At 48.6% G+C, this 20,422-nt stretch overlaps 1 non-coding gene across 1 annotated transcript; it reads left to right on the forward strand.

Annotated features, from left to right (window-relative positions):
* The first annotated feature begins 5,424 nt into the window (after window positions 1-5,424).
* On the forward strand, window positions 5,425-5,496 carry TRNAQ-CUG (transfer RNA glutamine (anticodon CUG)). The gene has a single exon. It is a non-coding gene; the product is annotated as a tRNA-Gln (tRNA).
* The last annotated feature ends 14,926 nt before the right edge of the window (window positions 5,497-20,422 follow it).

Consider the following 20,422-nt stretch of genomic DNA (forward strand, 5'->3'; position numbering starts at 1 on the left):
TCATGATCACTGTCCCCTAGCCTCCCTTGTACTAGCACATCCCCCACCAGGTCGTCCCCAGAGGCTAACACCAGATCCAGTATGGCGTTTCTCCTAGTGGGGACGAGTACCTCCTGCATGAGGTGTAGGTCCTGTATGCACATCAGGAACCTTCATGAGTGGCTAGACCTGGCCGACTGCTCCTCCCAGTTGACGTCAGGGTAATTCATATCACCCATGGCCACAACATCCTTTGCATGGACGGCCTCCCCCAGCTGCCTGGAAAATTCCAGATCCAGCTTTTCCTCCTGATGTGGTGGCCTGTAGTAAACCCTTTCCACCAGATCCCTCTCCCCCCGCCCTCCTTGAAGTTTGACCCACAGGGTCTCAGTTAAGTCTTCCTCTGGTCCCATTTGGAAGGTAGAACTGGTATACCGTTCCCTAACATAGAGCGCAATTCCCCCGCTTTTTTTCCCCTTCCTATCTCTTCTAAACAACCTATAGCCCTCTATGTCTAATGACCAGTCACCATGTCTCCACTAGGCCAACTAGGTCGATTTTACTACTTGCAAGCAGGAGAGCAAGCTCCTCCTGCTTGTTCCCCATGCTTCTTGCATTAGTGAAGAGACACCTTAATCCCCCCTGTGGAAGCCCTGGACACCTCCCCTACCTGAGAGACAACTGGTCCCTTGGTATATACCTGAGCTCTTACCTGGGCAGGTTCTACACCTGGTTGAGTTTTTTCTTGCTCCTGTGGATCCCTATCCTCCGACGAACTTAGTTTAAAGCCCACCAGAGGAGGTCAACTAGCCTGTAAGAAAACAAACTCTTACCTTTGGGGGAAAGATGGAGACCATCACAAGGACAGTTTTGAACTAGGATTCCTAGGGGATGGAAACCAGAGTCCTGAGGTAAGCAGAGAAGTAAGTAACCTGAAGCACAAGTAGGAGAGGCCTTCTTCCTGAGAAAGTAGGACAATTGGCTAGTTAAATAGGGTGTCTGTACACAAATACATGAAGCCTGGCTGGAGCATTGTCATGGATGGGTACAAACTGTTTAGGAAGGACAGGAAGGGAAGAAGAGGAGTTAAAAAACTGGAGATAGGCCTGTTGAAAGTCTCTAGGTTAGGGTGAGAGGGGAAAGCAACAAGACTGATGTCGTGATGGTGAGTGCTACAGACCACCAGACCAAGAGGAAGTGGTGGATGTGTTGCCCTGTGGGGTCAGGCCAACTCCTAGGATCTCAAAATTGCACTGCTAGACAGGAGGGCGCAGTGTACAATTGCACATACACAAACACAGACATCAAATTACCAACCTAGGCATATGTACACCTGTCACCATTTCAAGCACCTACACACACTATACAGACCAAAAATTAGACCAGAATCAATACCTACACACTCAGTACACATACACCGTTCACTAATTTGTATATCATGCACACAATTTTATATATAGATACACACACATACACATACACACACATATATACATATACACACATACACTCACCAGTTCACACACATTAGGTAAATTCCCAACTTGGATGGTACAGTATGTATGTGTGTGCTTGGGGTACCTGGGGGAAGGTTAAGACGAGAGAGAAAAAGTTGAAGTGTAAGGAGTAAAAGTTGCCAGAAGCAGGATTAGAACCAGTGGACTAGAGGAAAGCTGACTAAGGAACTGAGGCTTGGGTTTACTTAAGAACATGTGGCCCCAGGATTACTCAACGTCACTGGTGCATAGGACTGAAAAAAAAAAAAGAAGCCTGGTGGCAAGGAGGAGACAGCCAGGAAAGAAACTGAGACAGAAACTTGATTGCTCAGGGGAAAAGGCAGTGGGGATAAGACAGTGGCAAAGAAGCGGGGTTTAGAGGCAGAGAGGAGCTCAGGACAGGTGTTGGAGGTAGCAGTGAGTTAGAAGCAGGAGTGGGAGAAATGAGACAGAAATTAGAGGGGTGAGGAGCAGAGATTGGAGCAGGGCTGAACCATACTAAAGCAAAACTCAACTCAGGGGTCCAAATAACAGGTTTATTAAACAGACAACATACCACAGAGCCCCATAAAGTTATTGGTACACACACAAGCATTCACAATGGCAGCAGGAGAAAGAGACTCAGTGGCTGGAGCCCAGGTAGGGAAGAGAAACAGAGTCGAAGTTCTTGGTTGAAGAGAGGGTGGGGGGGTGGTAACTACCTATCCAGGCTGGAAAGGGGTCGTTGTCCAGAGGCGGTAGCTAGCAGGGCCTCTGGAGTGGATACGCAGTGTGTCATGGAGTTGGTCTGCTTCATACAGACCCATTGGGTCTGTCTTCACTGCCCCTTTTTATAGGGGCAGACTTGTATGACCCTAGTGACAGGAGGCATGCCCAGGCAAGGGTTAGCCCCTGGTGTACTGAGCATGTGTGCTCCATGCAGGGATGTGCAGTTTCAGGTGTCTGTAATGGTGGGGTACAATGGTAAAGTTGCTGGTTCTGCATGGTCTTTTGTCTTTTAAATGCTGGGTTCTTGTCTCTGTTCCTGGGTGAGGTCCGTGGTTCCTGGATGAATCAATGCGAGGTGATGGCCTGGTCATTACAGGCCATTCAGTAGAGGCCTGCTACCATTGTATTTCAATCGTTCCCAATCACTCCCATTCATCCAGGAACCAATTTACATGGGAGGGGTACATCAGTCACACCATTACAACACAGGAGATGCCTGGACAGAGGACACAAGATGGAGGCTTGGCATACAAAATGGAAATTTGACATTACTTTGGTTCACTTACAAACACAGGCCTAACCCATACAATATTCATATGAAACAATAAAAATCAATATGAAAATGATAATAATACAATATACAACAGTAAAAATCAATACAAACCTAACAAAACATTATTTACAATATAAAAAAGCAGGGGCTTGTCATAAGGGAATATAAGGGAATATAAGAACTTAGCTTTCCTAATACTACTAATAACTACTTGTAAGGGATAGAGAGGTCAGAAAGAAAGTTAGGAATGGTTAGGGAAGGGGAGGCAATGCATTAAAAAAAAAAAAGAAAAACTGGGGGGTTTTGCTACAAATGAGGCTTTCTTCAAACAACTAGCAGAAGTTTGCCAATCACAGGCTCTGGTTTTCATGGGGGACTTCAGTCACCCTGACAGCTGCTGGGAGGGCAATACAGCAGTGCACAGGCAATCCAGGAAATTTTTGGAGAGTGTTGAGTGCAAGTGCTGGAGCAGCCAACTAGAGGCCATGCTCTTCTTGACCTGCTGCTCACAAACAGGGAAGAATTGGTTGGGAACGTAGTAGTGGATGGCAACTTGGGTGGCAGCAACTATGATATGATTGAGTTCAGGATCCTGAGGAAAGGAAGGAAGAAGAGCAGCAGAGCAAGAACCCTGGACTTCAGAAAAGCAGACGTTGACTTGTTTAGGGAACAGATGGGCAGGATCCTCTGAGGCCAGGCTGAGAGGGAGGGGAGTCCAGGAGAGCTGGTTGTGCTTTAAAGAAACTTTACTGAGGGTGCAGAATGAATCATCCTGATGCACAGGAAGATGAGCAAGCATGGCAAAAGACCAGCTTGGCTTAGCAGGAAACTCTTCAGTCAGCTAAAACACAAAAGGAAGCTTACAAGAAGTAGAAACTTGGACAAATGCCTGGGGAGGACTATAAGAGTATTGCTTGGGCATGCAGGGATAAAATCAGAGAGGCCAAAGCACAACTGGAGTTACAACTAGCCAGGGATGTGACGGGGTAACAAGAAGGGTTTCTACAAGTAAGTTAGCAATAAGAGGAAGAGCAGGGAAAGTGTGGGTCCCTTACTGAATGGGGGAGGCAACCTAGTGACTGATGATTTCAAGAAGGCTGAAGTACTCAATGCCTTTTTTACCTCAGTCTTCACAGGCAAGGTCACCTCCCAGACTGCTGCACCTGGCACCACAGTTTTGGGAGGAGGTGAGCAGCCAACAGTCATGGAAGAACAGGTTAGGGACTATTTAGAAAAACTGGATATGTATAAGTCAATGGGGCTGGATATAATGCACCCAAGGGTGCTGAGGGAGTTTGATGTGATTGCAGACCTGTTGGCCATTATCTTTCGGAAAACCCGTGGCAGTTGGGAGAGGTCCTGGATGATTGGAAAAGGGGAAATACAGTAGCCAACTTTAAAAGAGGGAAGAAGGAGAATCCGGGGAACTACAGACTGGTCAACTTCACCTCAATCCATGGAGCAGTTCCTCAAGGAATCCATTTCTAAGCACTTGGAGGAGAAAGTGATTAGGAGCAGTCAGCATGGATTCACTAAGGGCAAGTCACTAACCAGCCAAATTGCCTTCCATACTGAGATGACTGGATCTTTGGATTTGGGGAGAGCAGAGGATGTCATATACCTTGACTTTAGCAAGGCTTTTGATATGGTCTCCCACAACAGTCTTGCAAACAAGCAAAAAATAGAGGGACCAGTAGATAATGCTGGAGGGTAGGGCTAAGATTCAAAGAGACATGGACAAATTGGAAGATTGAACCAAAAGAAATATCATGAGCGGGGATCCTGATTTCCTCTGTTAAAAAATACAAAATTCTCTCATTGAAAAACCCAAAATCTATGTCTAAAATGAAACACCAATGTTTTACTGATATATTTATGATTTTAAGGTAATTTGGAAGCCAACCAGTGCCCCACTAATTATAAAAAAATAAAATAAAATTCTAAATACCTATATATTTTGGCATTTGATTTTGCTTTCTTTATCATGGAAAATCAGAGCACCTCCTACTCCCTTCTCTCACCAAGACACAGGTCCAGCTATAGCTGTCCCCTCCACTGCTTTGTGGTGTTGAGCAGTACTGACATGGCAGTGCCCTGTCTCTGCCCATGCCCATGCCATTGCCCTTTACTACCAAGACATAGCCCATCACTCCTGACCTGCAGCCTCTGCCCACCCCGAAACAAATTGCAGCAAGCCCTATCAGAGCCTTGGAAGATGGCAGCAGGAACAGGGGGGCAATACAGGATGGTCAAGTTGCTGAGTGCCAGCTGGCACTACCAGCAGGGCTCACCCTGCTGCATTATGTCAGCAGCTGCAGCAAGGTCCCAGGCAGAGGTCATGTCCCTGCTACAGAGGAAGGCAACCCCTCCCCACCCAATCTTTACCAATCTGACCAGGGGAAAATTCATTCCTGACCCCAGTACAGCATGCATCTGACCCTGAGCTGGAGGGGCAAAACTCTGTAGTCAGGACCCTCTGGGGCTGAGTCCCAGCAGGAGCACTGGCACATCCCCAGCCAGTGGCTAACCAACTTTGGGAGCTGGACTTGCTGTGTTAGGAGTCAGACTTCATGTGTGGCTCAGACCCTTGGGTGCTGAGCTTGGCCTGGGGAGGTGATAAATTCAAGACTAGGGTAAGGGCCCTGGGAATAGGGCATGTGAAATTATTTCAAAGCAACAGGCTGGAAAGGTTCTATGGTGTAATGGTTAGCACCCTGGACTCTGACTCCAGTGATCTGAGTTCAAGTCTCAGTAGAACCTGCTCCTGCTTTTTGTAGCACTTGTGGTAAAGGCAGTGCACTTGATATTCACTGGGGTTTCCCTGTGCAGGGACTGCCAGCTCTGTATACTCCCTGGTGGTCTAGTGATTCAGTTGTGGTGCTTTTATTACTGAGGTCTGGGTTCAATACCTAGTCAGAGAAGGACTTTTTGCCTTTGTTGTATGGCTCTGTGGTTTGGTTGTGGTGTTGAGGACACAAAGGCTAAGTTCAAGTCTAAGTTGGGACCCAGAGCTTTTATTCTTTGCTCTTTTTCAGGGGTTAGCAGGTGGCTGCATAGTGGTTAGTACTCTGCAGTATGGCTACAGCACCCTTAGTTCAAATCCGAGTTGTAGCAGCAGCTTTTTATGGTCGTCATGTGTGACTTCAACTACCTAGACATCTTGTGGGAGAAACACTCAGCTAGACCTGATTGCTCATAAAGCTTCCTCACTTGCATTGGGGAGCTCTATCTAACACAAGAAGTATATGGGCTGACCAGGAGCAAGGCACTTCTAGGCTAGGTTCTGGCCAAAGGGGACAATCTAGTGAGCAACCTGAGGATCAAAGGGAAAATGGGCAACAGTGACCATGAAATGATCACTTTCTCCATCCACCATAGGCCAGGTAAATTGTTCACTAAAGTAAAAATCCTTGATTTTTAGGAAAGCTGACTGCCACAAGCTTAGGGGATTGGTTGGCGAGACCCTGCAGGACCATGGTCTAATGAGGAAGGGGGTACAAGAAGAGTGGTCTTTCCTCAAGGAAGTGATCCTAAAAGCTCAAAGGAAGTCCATTCATTTTTGTAATAATGGCAGCAAAAGTGCTAGGAGACCCCATTGGCTCAACAGGGAAGTAGTGGACCTCCTGAAATTAAAACAAGACACCTACAAAAGATGGAAGTCAGGAATAACTACTAAAGAGGAGTACTTGGCAACAGCCTGCACCAGTAGGGAGCAGACCAGGATAGCAAAAGCACAAACGGAATACAGATTGGCAACCAGAATCAAGGATAACAAAAGCCCTTGTTTAGATATGTAGGAAGTTGGAGAAAAAATAAGGGAAGCATAGGGGCCCTGATGAATGAAATGGGATGGCTGATAAAAGACACTCAGGACAAAACCAAACTCCTGAATGAATAGTTCACTTCAGTATTCCACCAGTCCAAGAGTGTTAGCCTGCTTGACAGGATACAGGATGATCATGGTGGGGGTGACCATGCCCCTATAGTTAGCATAGATTTCGTGGGGGAGCACCTATAAAGGCTAAATATCTACAAGTCAGCAGAACCAGGTGAACTACACCCAAGGGTGCTAAAAGAACTGGTCGATGTCATTGCACAACCAATGACAAAGTTATTTGAAGACTCGTGGCGCTCAGGAGAGATCCCAGAAGATTGGAAGAAGGCCAATATGGTGACAATCTTTAAGAATGGAATAAAAGAGAATGCAGGAAATTACAGGCCAATCAGTTTTACCTCATTCCCTGGTAAAATCCTGGAGAAAAATACCAAAGAATCCATTGTGACAGCCTAGCAGAAGGCAGTATTCTGAAGGATAGTCAACATGGCTTCATTACAGGCAGCTCATGCGAGACCAACCTCATTTCCTTCTATGATCAGGTTGCTCACCACCTAGATGGGGGAATTGAGGTTAATGTCATATACCAGGACTTCAAAAAGGCTTTTGACCTGGTCTTCACAAAGTCCTCATAAAAAAATGGGAAAATGAGGCCTGAACTACTTTACAGTCTGGTGGCTAGGTAACTGGCTCCATGGTAGGACCCAGAGAGTATTGATTGATGCAACTGAGTTATCATGGTGGTAGGTGACCAGTGGCATCCCTCAGGGTTCATTACTCCGACCCGTGCTTTTCAACATGTTCATCACTGATTTGGATTCAGGTATTAAAAGTGAACTAGCAAGATGGGCAGACCTCAACCTGATGTTGATTAATACAGAAAAATGTAAAGTGCTCCACCTGGGGAGAAATAATCCACAACACACTTACAGGCTCAGCAGCACCACAGCTGAATGAGACCTGGGTGTCATGGTTGGCAACAAAATGAACATGAGCCACCAATGCGATACTGTAGCTTGCAGAGCTAGTCAAACACTGGCATGCATCTACCGAGGCATCTTGAACAAGGCTAAGGATGTCATCCTTCCTCTCTACTCAGCCTTGATGAGACCACAGCTGGAGTTCTATGTCCAGTTCTGGGCACTGCACTTCAGGAAAGGGGTGGAGAAGCCCAAGAGAATCCAAAGTAGGACCATGTGCATGATTAGAGGCCTAGAAACCCAGTTATACAAGGAGAGGCTGAAAGACTTGGGACTGTTCAGCCTGGAAAAGAGAAAACTCAGGGGGGACTTGGTGGCAGCCTATCAGTATATCAAGGGTGTACATCTTGGCCTGGGGGGAACATCTGTTCACTAAGGCACCCTGGAAGGACAAGAGATAGTGGGCACAAGCTGATTGAGGACTGCTTCAGGTTAGACATAAAGAGAAACTTCTTTACGAGGCAAGTGCCAAGGGTTTGGAACAGGCTCCCCCCAGATGTGGTACAGTCACACACCCTGGCGATCTTCTAAAAGCATCTTAATGCCCATCTTGCTGGGGTCATTTGACTTCAGAGGTCTTTCCTGCCCAAGTGCAGGGGGGCTGCACCCAATGACCTTTAAAGTCCCTTCCAACTCCGAACAACTATGAAACTATGAAACCTCTTCTTGAACACCTCCAGTTCTGGAGAGTTCATAGCTTCCCTGGGTGTCTGTTCCACTGCTTCTGCTCTAACTGGGAGTAAAATTGGAATCAAACCAGAACCAAGAAGTGGTTTGAAGTGGTATTTTGACTTGAACCTGAACTGGAAGTGAACTATCATTTGTGCTGCCTTACTGAAGCACAATGGGAACCAAGCCACACAAAAATCATGGGGGTCACCAGTTAGACTTCTGTCACTGGTTAGCCTGTGGTTACTGGTTAAATGGGGTTCACCAGTTATCCCACCAGTCAAATTGAAGAGACCAGTTCAGTCTTCATTAAAACTGCATATAACGATTTTTTTAAACTATTAAAACTACTAGCTCACATGAAGACACACAAAGATAAAATGACATACTGCTACCATAGAAACATGCCTCACTGCTCTGTCATGAACCCTCAGGATTTTCTCTGAACTTGCAATTTCTATTGCACTTTTTTCCCTCTTTGACTCCTTTAGTCTATATGATTGATGAACAGAGAATGGAGCTAAATGTAGGTAAACAGCTGTTTTCTCAGTTAGTGGACTCTTACTCTTACAACTGCTTATGTTTCAGGTCAGCTACTTCCAAATGCTTATTTCCAAAGCTTGCTTAACAATTTATGCAGTTGTAGTATGTAGGATGTGGAGAAGGAAGGAGGGAGGCAGGCTCTTAGGGTCTATGGGAATCTGAGGGCATGCCCGCAGGATCTGTGAAGGTGTAGGGCAGGCCCCCTGACTGGGAGGCACAGGCTGTGAAGAAGTCCTTAGACAGCCCCTCAGGGTTGGGGGGGTGGGTCTGGGGCCACAGCTGGGACCGCTCTGGCTTCCTCTCTGGGTTTGCGGGGGATGGGACTGGGAGCTGGCTGCCACTTCCTGCTAGCATGACCCACAACTCCCCTGCTGTATTACTGCCAGCCCTGTTGGCATGACCTGCAGGTGGGTTTGTGGAGAAGAGTGTGGGGGGAGGCAGGAGGTGTGTGGGGCTTTCCAGAGCTTGACCCCTACCCCAGTGATGCAGGGCTGGTCCAGACTCACCAGAGCTTGGCCCCTGTTGGCCTGGACTCACCATGCACCATTGGGGCCATGTTCCAAGTTCTGCATGGCTGGACCACCTTTGTACCATCGGGGAAGGGGGGCCCTGATGGTACAGGGTTGGTTTGGGCTCACCAGTTCTCGCCCCCTGGCCCCAATGGCACAGGGACAGTCCCCAAGCCCTGGCCATCTAACCCCGCATGCTTCCCCTGCCCCCATCCTATAGACTTACCTGCATGCAGCTGCTGGGGCTGCTCCCACTACCCTGTGTGGCTGTATTCTGGCCATGTGTGTATGTGTGTGTGTACATGTGTGGCTAGCCCTGTCCCACAGCCCCAGATTTTTTTTTCCCCTTTACCTCCCTGGCCCTCCCCCCTAAAAAAAAATCTCCCCCCCAATGCCAAGCAGCTCAATACAGGCTGGAACTCTGCCAGCCTGCAAGGGGAAACATGCTGTTTCCCACTTCAAAGAGGAAAATCCAGGTTTTTCTCCTTTAAAGTAGAAAATCCATGGTTTCCCACAGGAAACAGAAAACCCAGATCTCTGCTTGTGAGTCTCAATAAGAACAAAGTCCTGCACTTAGGATGGAACTAGCCCATGCACTGGTAGAGGCTGGAGACCAAGTGGCTAAGCAGCAGCTCTGCAGAAAAGGACTGGGGGGTTACAGTGAACAATAGCTGAATATGAACCAACAATGGCTCCAGGGACAGGGGGCTCCAAGGGCAGGTTTAGGCTGGCTAGGGATGCTGCCTTGGAAGCCTGTGGCTAGCACACCATGGATGTTCCCTGTCCTCCCCCAACCCCAGTAGTGGCAGACAGGGCACTGGTGTCTACGAGGTGTTCATGGACCACTTCCTCCTCCACCCTTACAGTAGGGCATCTGGGCAGCTGCCCATGGACCCCAGGCCTACAAGGCAACCCCTAGACCATGCACACTATGGACAGTTTGCAACAAACACCATACTTTATTTCCCTCCACCATTTGCAACATGTAGGGAGTGCACACAGGTGCACATGCACCCCCTGAGATCAGCAGTGCACCCCCTGGAAGCTCCAGCCATGAAACCGGAAGTGTTGCCAGAAGTGCACTTCTGGTTTCACCACTGGCTCGGTGATCGGTTGCTGGGGGACCCCCCCCAGTCAACAATTGGCGGCTGGGGGACCCCCCCAGTTGATGATCAGCTGTTGGGAGACAACCCCCCCCGTTGGTGATCTGGTGCCCCCCCAGACTCAGGTCCATGCCCTCCACCACACAATAACAGACCTCCCCCACCCTCCCCAACAATAGACTCCCTCCTTCCCAGCAACACACCCCTCCTTATCCCCAACATGCACCACCAATAAAGGTCCTACTTCCCATGCAACTATGTACAATGTGCTTTCTGAACTGGAAGTGGGGAGCAGTGGGACCTATGGCATGGATCTCAGGGAGAGGTGCCTGGCACCCTTACCCCTGGTGGCCCCACCATGGGTGTGGACACCGCAGTGAGTCCAGCAGGCCAGGGGCTCACCTGGGGGTAAGGGTGGGTGCTGTCCAGCCTGCTCCCCCTTCTCTACCACAGGAGCAGGGCCTCTCTACCACAGGACCAGGGCCAGAAAAGCCTGCATGCAGAGCTGGCCCAACGGTGGTCATTTCCCATTCAGGGGCCACATGGCATCCAGGAAAGTGGTGGGCAGCGGCCCAGGTGAGGGATCAGGCGGCTGGGGGACCCGGCTTAGGAGCAGAGGCAGGAGGCCTTGGCCCTGCAAGTGACTCTGGACCTCATCCTAAACCCACTGGGGGGCTAGATGCTGGGCTGTGGGTATCTGCCACAAGCCAAGGTAGGGGATGGGGGATGGGCACCAAGCAGCACAAAGGTAATCACCAGGGCCAGGATGATATTCAGTACCCAGTGGTCCTCCTCCTTTGCCTCCTCTGCCCACATCACCACGGCAGCCTACCCCTCCTGGGCCTCAAGCATCCTCTTGGGGAGGGCAATGTGCCTCTTCTCAAGGGGGAGGAGCCAGAAGGCCTGGTCCTCCTGGTCCCTCTCCTGGTTTTCATGGGGGACTTCAGTCACCCTGACAGCTGCTGGGAGGGCAATACAGCAGTGCACAGGCAATCCAGGAAATTTTTGGAGAGTGTTGTTGGCAGCATACTTGTAGCGGCATCCCCAATGGCAGCTGGTGCTTCTCCCCCATTTGCAGCTGCTGGACCTGCAGAGCAAGGAGAGAGAGGCTCTTTGTGAGAATTTCCAACATTTCAGAGAGAACACCGCCCAGCAAGGGCGACACACAGGGGGTGCACATGGGTGCCTGTGCACCCCCTGAGTGTGGTGGTGCAACCCCTACAAAAAGGCACTGCTGACAGTGTCGGTGTCATCTGCAGGCAGTCGCCACTAGCCACCCCACTGCCAGCACCGCTGGTGGCGTCTGCAGGCATTCCACAATTCCTGCTGGCTGCCAGTCATGGCTGAATGCTGGCTGAGAGTGATCGCTGACCCTTGGTCAGCACTTGCCAGTCCCCCACCCCTCGCCACCGACAGTGCCGACGGTGTCTATGGGAGCTCTCCCACTTACCACCACTGCACTCCAGCCACTGCCATGCCCCCCCAGCCACCGGGGTCATGACTCATTCATACCACCTGGCCTCAGATTGAAAGTTATATGTGCACAGGTGCTCAGGGACCATGGTAAGATGGCTGGGTAGGCCTTGTTACAGGCAGCTGCCGGCCAAGCCCTCCATCCCCGTTCCCTTCATGGGGGCAGGTGGGCTGCTTGCCATCTGAGGCAGGCAGCCTGTCTTCCCTATCCCCTACCCAGGCAAGGACAGGCCAGGGCTTGCTTCTGCCAACAGTTGCTATGGGAGCTCCAGACCAACTCCCCAACTTCTCCCTACAGGCCAGGCAGTTTTCTCCCCTGCCGCCAGGCCTGTATGCCCATGCTTAGAGTCCTCCAGGCATACCATGACGAGGTGTTTGAGTGCACTGAGGAGTGCCCAACACACTATGCCCGGCTGCTGCTGATTGCCATGGTTACCCAGGTGCAGCTTTGACAGTACCTCAGGCAAGCCCAATTCCCTGCAATGTGTACTGCCACTTGAAGGAGTAGCTCTGCTTATGCTACGAGTCCCTTACCCACACAGCCGAGGAGGAGATCACCACTGCCCTTGTCAAGTTTCTCTCCATGTGACAGGCCCCTGGCTGCCTAGCTGGGAGGCCACTGGCTGCTCAATAAAGTTATGAACTGCCCCCTGCCTCCTTGCATGTTGGGGAGGGACAGTCCAGAGGGTAGTGGGGAGCTGAGCCAGGTAGGGGAGGTAGGGGAGGGAAGGGGAAAGCAGGGGGGACAGACCTCTTCTGCGGGGCCCCTGGCTCCAGGTGTGCAGTCCAGGGGCACACAAGTGAGTTAGCACAGGCACAAGTGGCCACAGTGTCCCCTTCCCCCCACAGCCTTCCTTCCTATGTGAGGATTACCAGACAGCCATGGCCAGCAGTCCCAGTCATCAAACTCTGTCCCTGGCAGCAGCAAAGTGATATAGATGCCTGTAGTGTCCCAGGACATAACAACACAGTTCCTGACTGCCTGGATAAAGGCCCCCTCTGGGGAGGACCTGAAGCTGCTTGTCACAGAGGCCATCCCTGGCCTGGCCTCCCCACTTGGGGTGCACAGCCAGAGTTGACAAGGCAGGTCTTGACCCCAGCTGTCTGTGCTACCAGCTGAGGCCAAGGTCCTGTCACCGGTGCACCAAGGGGCTCTCTCACAGAAAGTCCTCATCAGCAGTGACCTATAATGCTGGCTCTAACAACCCACCTGTGCTGGAGTACACATGGTGGCCCTCACCATGGTCCCTCTCAGCCTCGATGTGTGCTAGCTACCGCATGAAGGGCATGGTTCTATGGGAAGCCCCAGACCACTGATTGTGGTCCATGACGCAGACCCACTGGGCCCACAGGGCCTTAATTCTGATGTGGCACTGCTGCTCAGACCACTCATCGTCACACTCCTGCACATGGGCTGCCATGGCCTCATAGATGTGGGCATTTGTCCAGGTGCCCCAGCCAAATTTCTGTTGCATGACTACCTTACCCCAGATCACTGTGAGGTCACTAGTCTCTTGCTGTGTCCAGTTGGGGCCCCAAGCCGATGTTTTGGGCATTGGGGATGCTGCCTTCCCAGGTGCTGTCAGGGGCCTTGGAGGCTCAGGCAGGGGCTCCGGGTGCCACTGGGGCTTGCTACATGCCCACAGCAGAGGGGCACAGTGCCCAGGGCCCAACCAGCTGGAGGCAGCAACCCCAAGGGGCACAGCCAGGGTCTGTGGTACTGCTGCAACCAGCCCATGCCCACAGCAGAGGGGCAGGCCAGGAAACTGGAGGCACAGGCCCCAGGGGCCAGGTCAAGGGTCTGGAGGCATCCCTGCCACATGGCTCTGCCCCAGGCAGGAGGCTGACTCCCTGATGGTATAGCTGACTAGGAGCAAATTTGCTCCCAGTTAGCATCTACACATGCACTACTGCTCAGTAGCTACTGTGCAATTAAGCTAGTAACTGACTGTATCTGCAGATACTAGCTAACTATGCAGTAGACTAATTTACTGCACAGTAAATCCCATGCACATGTAGAAGGTGACACTTTACTGAACAGTAGATTAGTCTATTGCACAGTACAGTGCATCATGTAGATGCACTCACAGAACAAGAAAATCTGATTCATTTTTTTAAAGAACTAGGACTTTACACTTATACAGAGTATATTCTGTCAGATCTCAGGCAGCTTCTCCATGTTGTTAATACCAATGCAGATTTTAAAATAAGAGGAATCGTGGTTGAAGGTACTCAGTACTTTGCAGGTTCAATCTCTCAGTGCTTTCCTGTGGAGAAAATGAAAGAGACCTAAAGGGAGTGAAATTCCCTGGACATGGAACACTAATATTTTTGGAGACAGTTCCCATGGGGGCACTTAGGAACACACCATCACCTGAATGCATCATTACAGGGAGAAGTGAAAAAACTTCCTGCTTGGTTTTTTGCCCTCTCTGTCGAAAATATTGTTTTCATCCATTCCTTGTAAAGTTGTTGTCTCATCATGAAGAAGGAAGTCCAACCATGAGGAGAAGGATCATGCCTCTGTCGCTGTTAGATACATATCTCCAGTCTCAAGGAGGGAAACTGTCTTGTTCTGCATTCGGTACTGAAATTATAACCAGCAGAATAATTATACTCAATCTGATAGACTTGCCCTGACCTGAGTAAGGCAGGTTGGTGGCCATGGCAGTGACACTTCCCCTCAGCTGACATGGTAAATTTAAGATCATGTCTGAAGTGAAAAACAAGCTGGGTGCTTGTTGCATTATGTTCCAGTATTCTGAATGACCAAGGGGCTGAGGCAATAACCCTTTCAGTTCTGCTGGCTTGTAACGGCTATTGAGTTGACCAGTACCACTAATAAGTAAGAAGACAGTGCGTATTTACTGAAAGAGAGGAAGACATGTATCCCTAGAGTTATTTTTAAACTCTAATTGTTTGGTACCAAATTTTAGCAATTATAGAAGAAATTGTGTCTTCACTAACATGGCAAGTTTGCCCTGAGGGTCAACAGCTCCAACATAGAAGGCATAAAGTCCCTCACTCCTGACCTGCAGTCCCATGTTATTCTAGTTCCAGATTCTCATTTCAGCTCTGCTGATGCTTCTCACTCCTGACCTCTCACCCACCTTGATAATCCAGTGCTCCTACACACAATTTTGCCAGTGCCTCCCAGTTGTGACCTCCAAACCTGCTGCTCTTCTAGTCCCAGGCTCCCTATGCAATCTAGTTGACACATCCATGGTTCTTTATGAAGGTTTAACTGTATCACAGAAGCACTCAACACCTGGTGTGATTGGCATTCTCTACTCAAGGGACTCAAAATACTTGAAATAGGAGACACTGCAAGATAGAACTGAGGTAGAACAACAGTGCTTTGTAGCACATATCCATAAGGGCCTGTAGACAAAACTGTTAGCCATGCTTCCTTGAGTAGCAATTAATCTAAGATATATGGGGTGGCAGGAGAAAATTAACAGCCACCCATTTATTGAATAAAAGCAAGTGTAGAGGAACCTGCAAAAATCAGAAGTGACACCTAACAACCTTGTCACCACATACTAAGTCTATTTTCTAGTGGGGCAAACTGCAGTTTTGGTTTCCCTCTAGCTAGAAGAAACTATTGAGGTTTTTGGAAACCAATACTGTATCCTAAATTTGGTTGTTACAGTGATTTCATTTGGCACTTGAAAGGCTGCCACTGGGATCACCACAGGCTCTCTACATTAAGGTTCCTTAAGAAACAAAGGAGATGTTAACAGAGGTATAATGACCAGGGTTTGCTCTCTGAACAGACCCTGTGGGATAGCAGCAGGAGGGAATGGGGCACAGGGAATATGACACTGAGTATCACAGTAAAGAACCTGGGGACTAGAAATCTTACCCATGCTGAAGACTCAAAAACAGTCCCCGGCTGCTGCTGCCACAGCCACAGTGGCAGTATGGTCTGCCCAGTGCCCACTCCAGCTGGCTCTCTAACCGCAGCAGCATGGCGTCTGTGCACCTGGACACTGCTGCTGCAAAAGCAAAGTCATGGGGCTGCTGCTGCTGCTGCTAAAGCAGTAGAGGTACAATTCTGATGCCCCTACTAAGTTGGTACCCAGGGCTTGTGTCCTGCTCACTCATCCCAAGTGATGCTACTGGATGAGAGTGCCTCCCGTCTCTCCATGTTTCAGTTGAGTTGTTCGTCCTTCACGGGCAAAGACAGCTGCATCCGGAGCGTGGGGTGGGGGGAAGAAGACAAAAAAGAAGTGGAAAAGAAACAGGGAGGGAAAAAAGAGAAAAGGTAAAAAAAAAAAAGGAGAAGAAAAGAGAAAAGAGGGGGGTAGAAGCTAGGTTGCGTGGGCACACAGATGACTTAGAAGCCTGGTCTTTGCCTTGAACAGCAGCAGGGGCAGGAAAGCGATGAGAACTGGGTACAAGCAGTTTTTGTTTTCCCAGCCACACGTTTCTTCATTGCTTCTGTTGTGCATTGCTGTTTAAAGGCCAGTGCTCAGTTCTGTATTAATGACCTCCAGCATGGACAGTTGCAAGCGATTTGCTCCCATGACACTGAGTCGATGCCAAAACTCTTTAGGGACACCTTTAGGGTGTCCTTGTACTGCTACTTTGATGTGCTGCAAGAGCATACTCCATTTGACAGCTTGCCGTAGATTTTCTTCAGCAGGCAAGTGTCAGGCATTCTTGAAAGGTGGCCAGCCCATCTTAGCTGCACCAATTTCAGTAGAGTGTAAATACTGGGGAGAGCTGATCTTTTGGGCACCTCAGCGTCCAATTACTGAACTCTAAAATAAACATAATATTATTTCCCTCCTTTGCATGTGTTGTGTGGAATATGTTGTTAATGACTGGAAGGCCTTCAGATACTACAGTGATAGGTACCGTACACTGTAAGCATATACATATACAATAGACTTGTTATTAATGTTGATAAGGCAGCACAGTCTAGAGGTCAAGACCTGCCTCTGACTTGCCATATGACTGTGGGCAAATCAGTTCCCATCCCATCCATTTTCCCACCCTTAATACAGGGATAATAAGATTGACCTACCTCCAGGAGGCTTGTGAGGCCAAATTCATTCACATGTGGAGAGACTCTTGTGGTTTTTACTTGAAAGGTACCAGACAATAGCAAAGCAATACAGTATTATGTACTTGGGTGTGAGTTTACTGTTGCTGTGTCTAGACCTAAAACAGGCATGGCAGAAGTTGCTCCTTAAGCAAGCCCTGATGGCAGTTCATGACTTCTGCTTTGGAAAGAATTGATGGGACGTCACAGCCTGTGTCTTAAGGGCTCTACTACATTTACTTTCACAACTTTGAGTGCCACCACTTCTGCCACTCTTGGGTCCCCGTCACTGTCCAGTCAACTGCACAAACTGGACAGTGAGCAAAAGCACAGATCTGAATTGTGCCTTTGTCCAACAGATAAGCATCTCTTGCTTGCCTGGTGGAGGGGAAGCACTTAGGGCCTGTCAGCTGCCCCAGAAAGCCTTGTAAAACAGCAGACTCTCCACTGGAGGCTTTCCCTTCACTGCTGCAGGGTCATGCACAGCTCAGAGCTCATGCACCCTCTGTTTCAGAAAGCCTCTAAAAGAAATTTTACAAGCTCTAGGCCTAGGGCATCCCTCTTCTCAGAGGAAGATCCATAATCTGCAGTCAAAGAGGGTCTCTTGTGTGGCAGACCCTGGTCTGTGCCCTGCTGCTCCTGGGTGAGAAGGCTTTTGCTCTGTGTGTTATTTTGCCTGGCCCCGATGTTTATAGCTCTGGCCTTTTATACATGATGCTATTTGCAGTGCCATGGCTGAAATGACTGTATAAACGTGAATTTCAACAGCCATTATACTCCCAGCAGCAACAACCCACATTTGGTGCCTCAGAGCCTGTTAATCTGTGGTAGTCATAAGGCTACTTATCTCCTGCTCTTTTCAAACAGCTCAGCAGTGGATACAAAAGGGAAATGGCAGGAGCTATTCATCTCTGGAGTCTGAGGGGTTTTTCGCTGTACTGTCACTACATTACTAAATGTCACATTCAAAACTAATGGCAGTGTTTGCCAGAGAGATAAGAGATGAATATCTCCTGGGTTTTTGCAAGTGGAAGACTTGTTCTCCTAGGCTTGTTTTAGGGCCTGCATCCTGATGGCCCAGGGTGCTTACTTGTCTATTAGCTAATTAATGCACTGGGATTTGAATGATCAAGTTGAAATCAGCCTTGGGCCCCTCTTTAGCTCTATTAATGCCTCTTTGCTGGTGAATCCTCTGTTTTTCTCATAGCTCCTGCACAAAGGGGTGGAGTTACAAGAAGGGTAATTAAAGTGGGTGTGCTCAGACACTACAACAGAGGGGCACCAGAGGATAAAAAGATATTATGCCAAAGAGCCACCCCATGGGGATAAACAAGAGCTAAAAACATACAAAGGAAATAAAAAATGGAAGAAAATTAGAATTTGGATCTTACAGGGCTTCTGCCCCCATAGTCTTCTCAATGGGATGTGGGAGGCGCTAATCCATTATTCCCTTCACTTTAGCTTCAGCTATACCTGAAGATTGAAGTTGGAGCCATTTTAATGACGGGCAAATGGGTAGGCTCTCTCCTTAAGTGTCAGTCATCACCACTTTGGACTGTGCCAGATGGGATGCTGTTCATCAGTCAGACACTACACTGTTCACAGAGATGTCACTGCACAGCCAATAGCTTCTGAGCCGCAGCAAGGAACCAGACAGAGGACTGAAACACAGGGCTTCAGAATGACAAGCCAGGTAGGTCAGATTCTCCAGGTTTAATTAGGGAAGTGCCACAGATCCAAGCACAGGCAAGGTGCTCTGAATGTCAGATGAGATGCGCAGATGTGTGGGGCAGGCTGCTTCCAATGTGGAGTGAGTTCCTGCAGATGTAGGCCTGAGCATTCTTGATATGGAAATGAGACACGCTAGAAGCAAAGGGGGGTACTTCAGTGGAAAATGGGGCCTGATAGCAAACACAGGACAATCGTGTTCCCGCTATGAAGTGGAGAGTGTCAGATGTGGTACAAGGGGCTCCAGATGCAAGGCAGAGAGCCCAATACATAGGGTAGGGTGCTCTTGTACATCAGCTGGGACATGAAAAATCCTGTTTTGGGGTTTTTTTTTACATTAATAGCAACTAAAATGACTTTCCATTTTATATAATTAATGGTTTCATTTTCAATAATTTGATAATAGAGGGGCTCTCAATCAATATGGGGAAGGTCAGAACTGAAATACAAAGTGCTTGCTGAAAAGTACCCAGTCCTTTCCCTACTGCATTGGCTCCTTTGTCATCTTGTTTTAATGAAAACAATGTTGGTTCAAAGAGTGCTATAGAAAATGGGCCTGGGACATGTGCCAAGTCCTCCAGTAGAAGGGGGAACTTTGCAGCTCTCTGCTTGAAGCTGTTGGGACTCTTTGGCTGTGGCGGCTCCTGTTCATGGTTTTTTTCCAGCTACTAAACCTTGGAAATGTGTTATTAGATCCACTTCTGTTCTTTTGCTTTTTCCAGGAGTTGGGAAGGAGAGAGGAACGCGTTGTCACCCACTAACAGGATCAGCAACTTGTTCTGTGGTATTAACCCTTACGTATCTGTAAACTGAGTTAACTTAGCTACTTGTAAGGCAAAGGAGTTGCAATTTGGTGCAGCTGATGGAAGCCGGGTACCAATGGGCAGAGTCCTGGACTCTTCCTGCTGTTTACCCAATGTGTACTAAGCCACTGTCTCAACATTCACTCCCTTCGTCAGATTGCCTTTATTTTCAATGATGCAATGAAGTCCTAATATAGGACTGTGCTTATAACACACAGGGATTTTCTCAGCCTCTGTTTAGTTCTCTCCATTTCATCCTTTTACATCCCTGAGATTCTCTCTCTTGTTATGATGCTTTTGCTGAAAGATCTGCTGCTGGGAGTAGGTCCTTGATGGGCATTTATGAATGTGGCTAATAAGGCCAGGAACACTTTAACCACAAGAAACTCAGCCCACACTTAACTTGGAGAGACAGTTACATGCAACTAGCTGTTGAGTTCAAGATTCAGCATTTGAAAGGCTTGTAAAGCTTGCTGGGAGAACTGCAGGGCAAATTGTTGCCTCTGCTTAAGCCAGTCCCCAGACTTGTCAAACAGCCCTTGTATTTTCCTAACAAAGTGATACCTCCTGTCAGACTTTCCCTTTCCTCTTTGTCCTCAGGCCCCTGCAGTACCACAAACACCACAACATCAACGAGGGCAAACATCCTTCTGCAGGTCTCACCAACTGAGCTGTTGTAGCCTTTGTTCCACTTACAGTTTCTTATGATTGCTACGTGCCAGTGGATGCCCGTGTTTCTACTTCCATAGCACTGAGACCCACAGTGAGGACTGGGATTCGTGACATGTTTACCCTGGTGTAATTTACATGGGTTTTGTACACTGACGTAAATTATACCATGATTTGAAATAGACACATGAGCTAGTATGATGGGAGAAATGCACACACTAGGCCACTCCGACTGTATCCTGCAGTAGGTAGGAGGGAAACAGGTAATAAATAACCTGTTTGCTTTGAGCAAACAGCTACTGGAGTATAAACTCCGGATACAAA

The sequence above is a fragment of the Crocodylus siamensis genome, chromosome 1, assembly GCF_052110815.1.
Source record: "Crocodylus siamensis isolate JL-2025a chromosome 1, ASM5211081v1, whole genome shotgun sequence".
In the NCBI taxonomy this organism is placed as follows: Eukaryota; Metazoa; Chordata; order Crocodylia; family Crocodylidae; genus Crocodylus; species Crocodylus siamensis.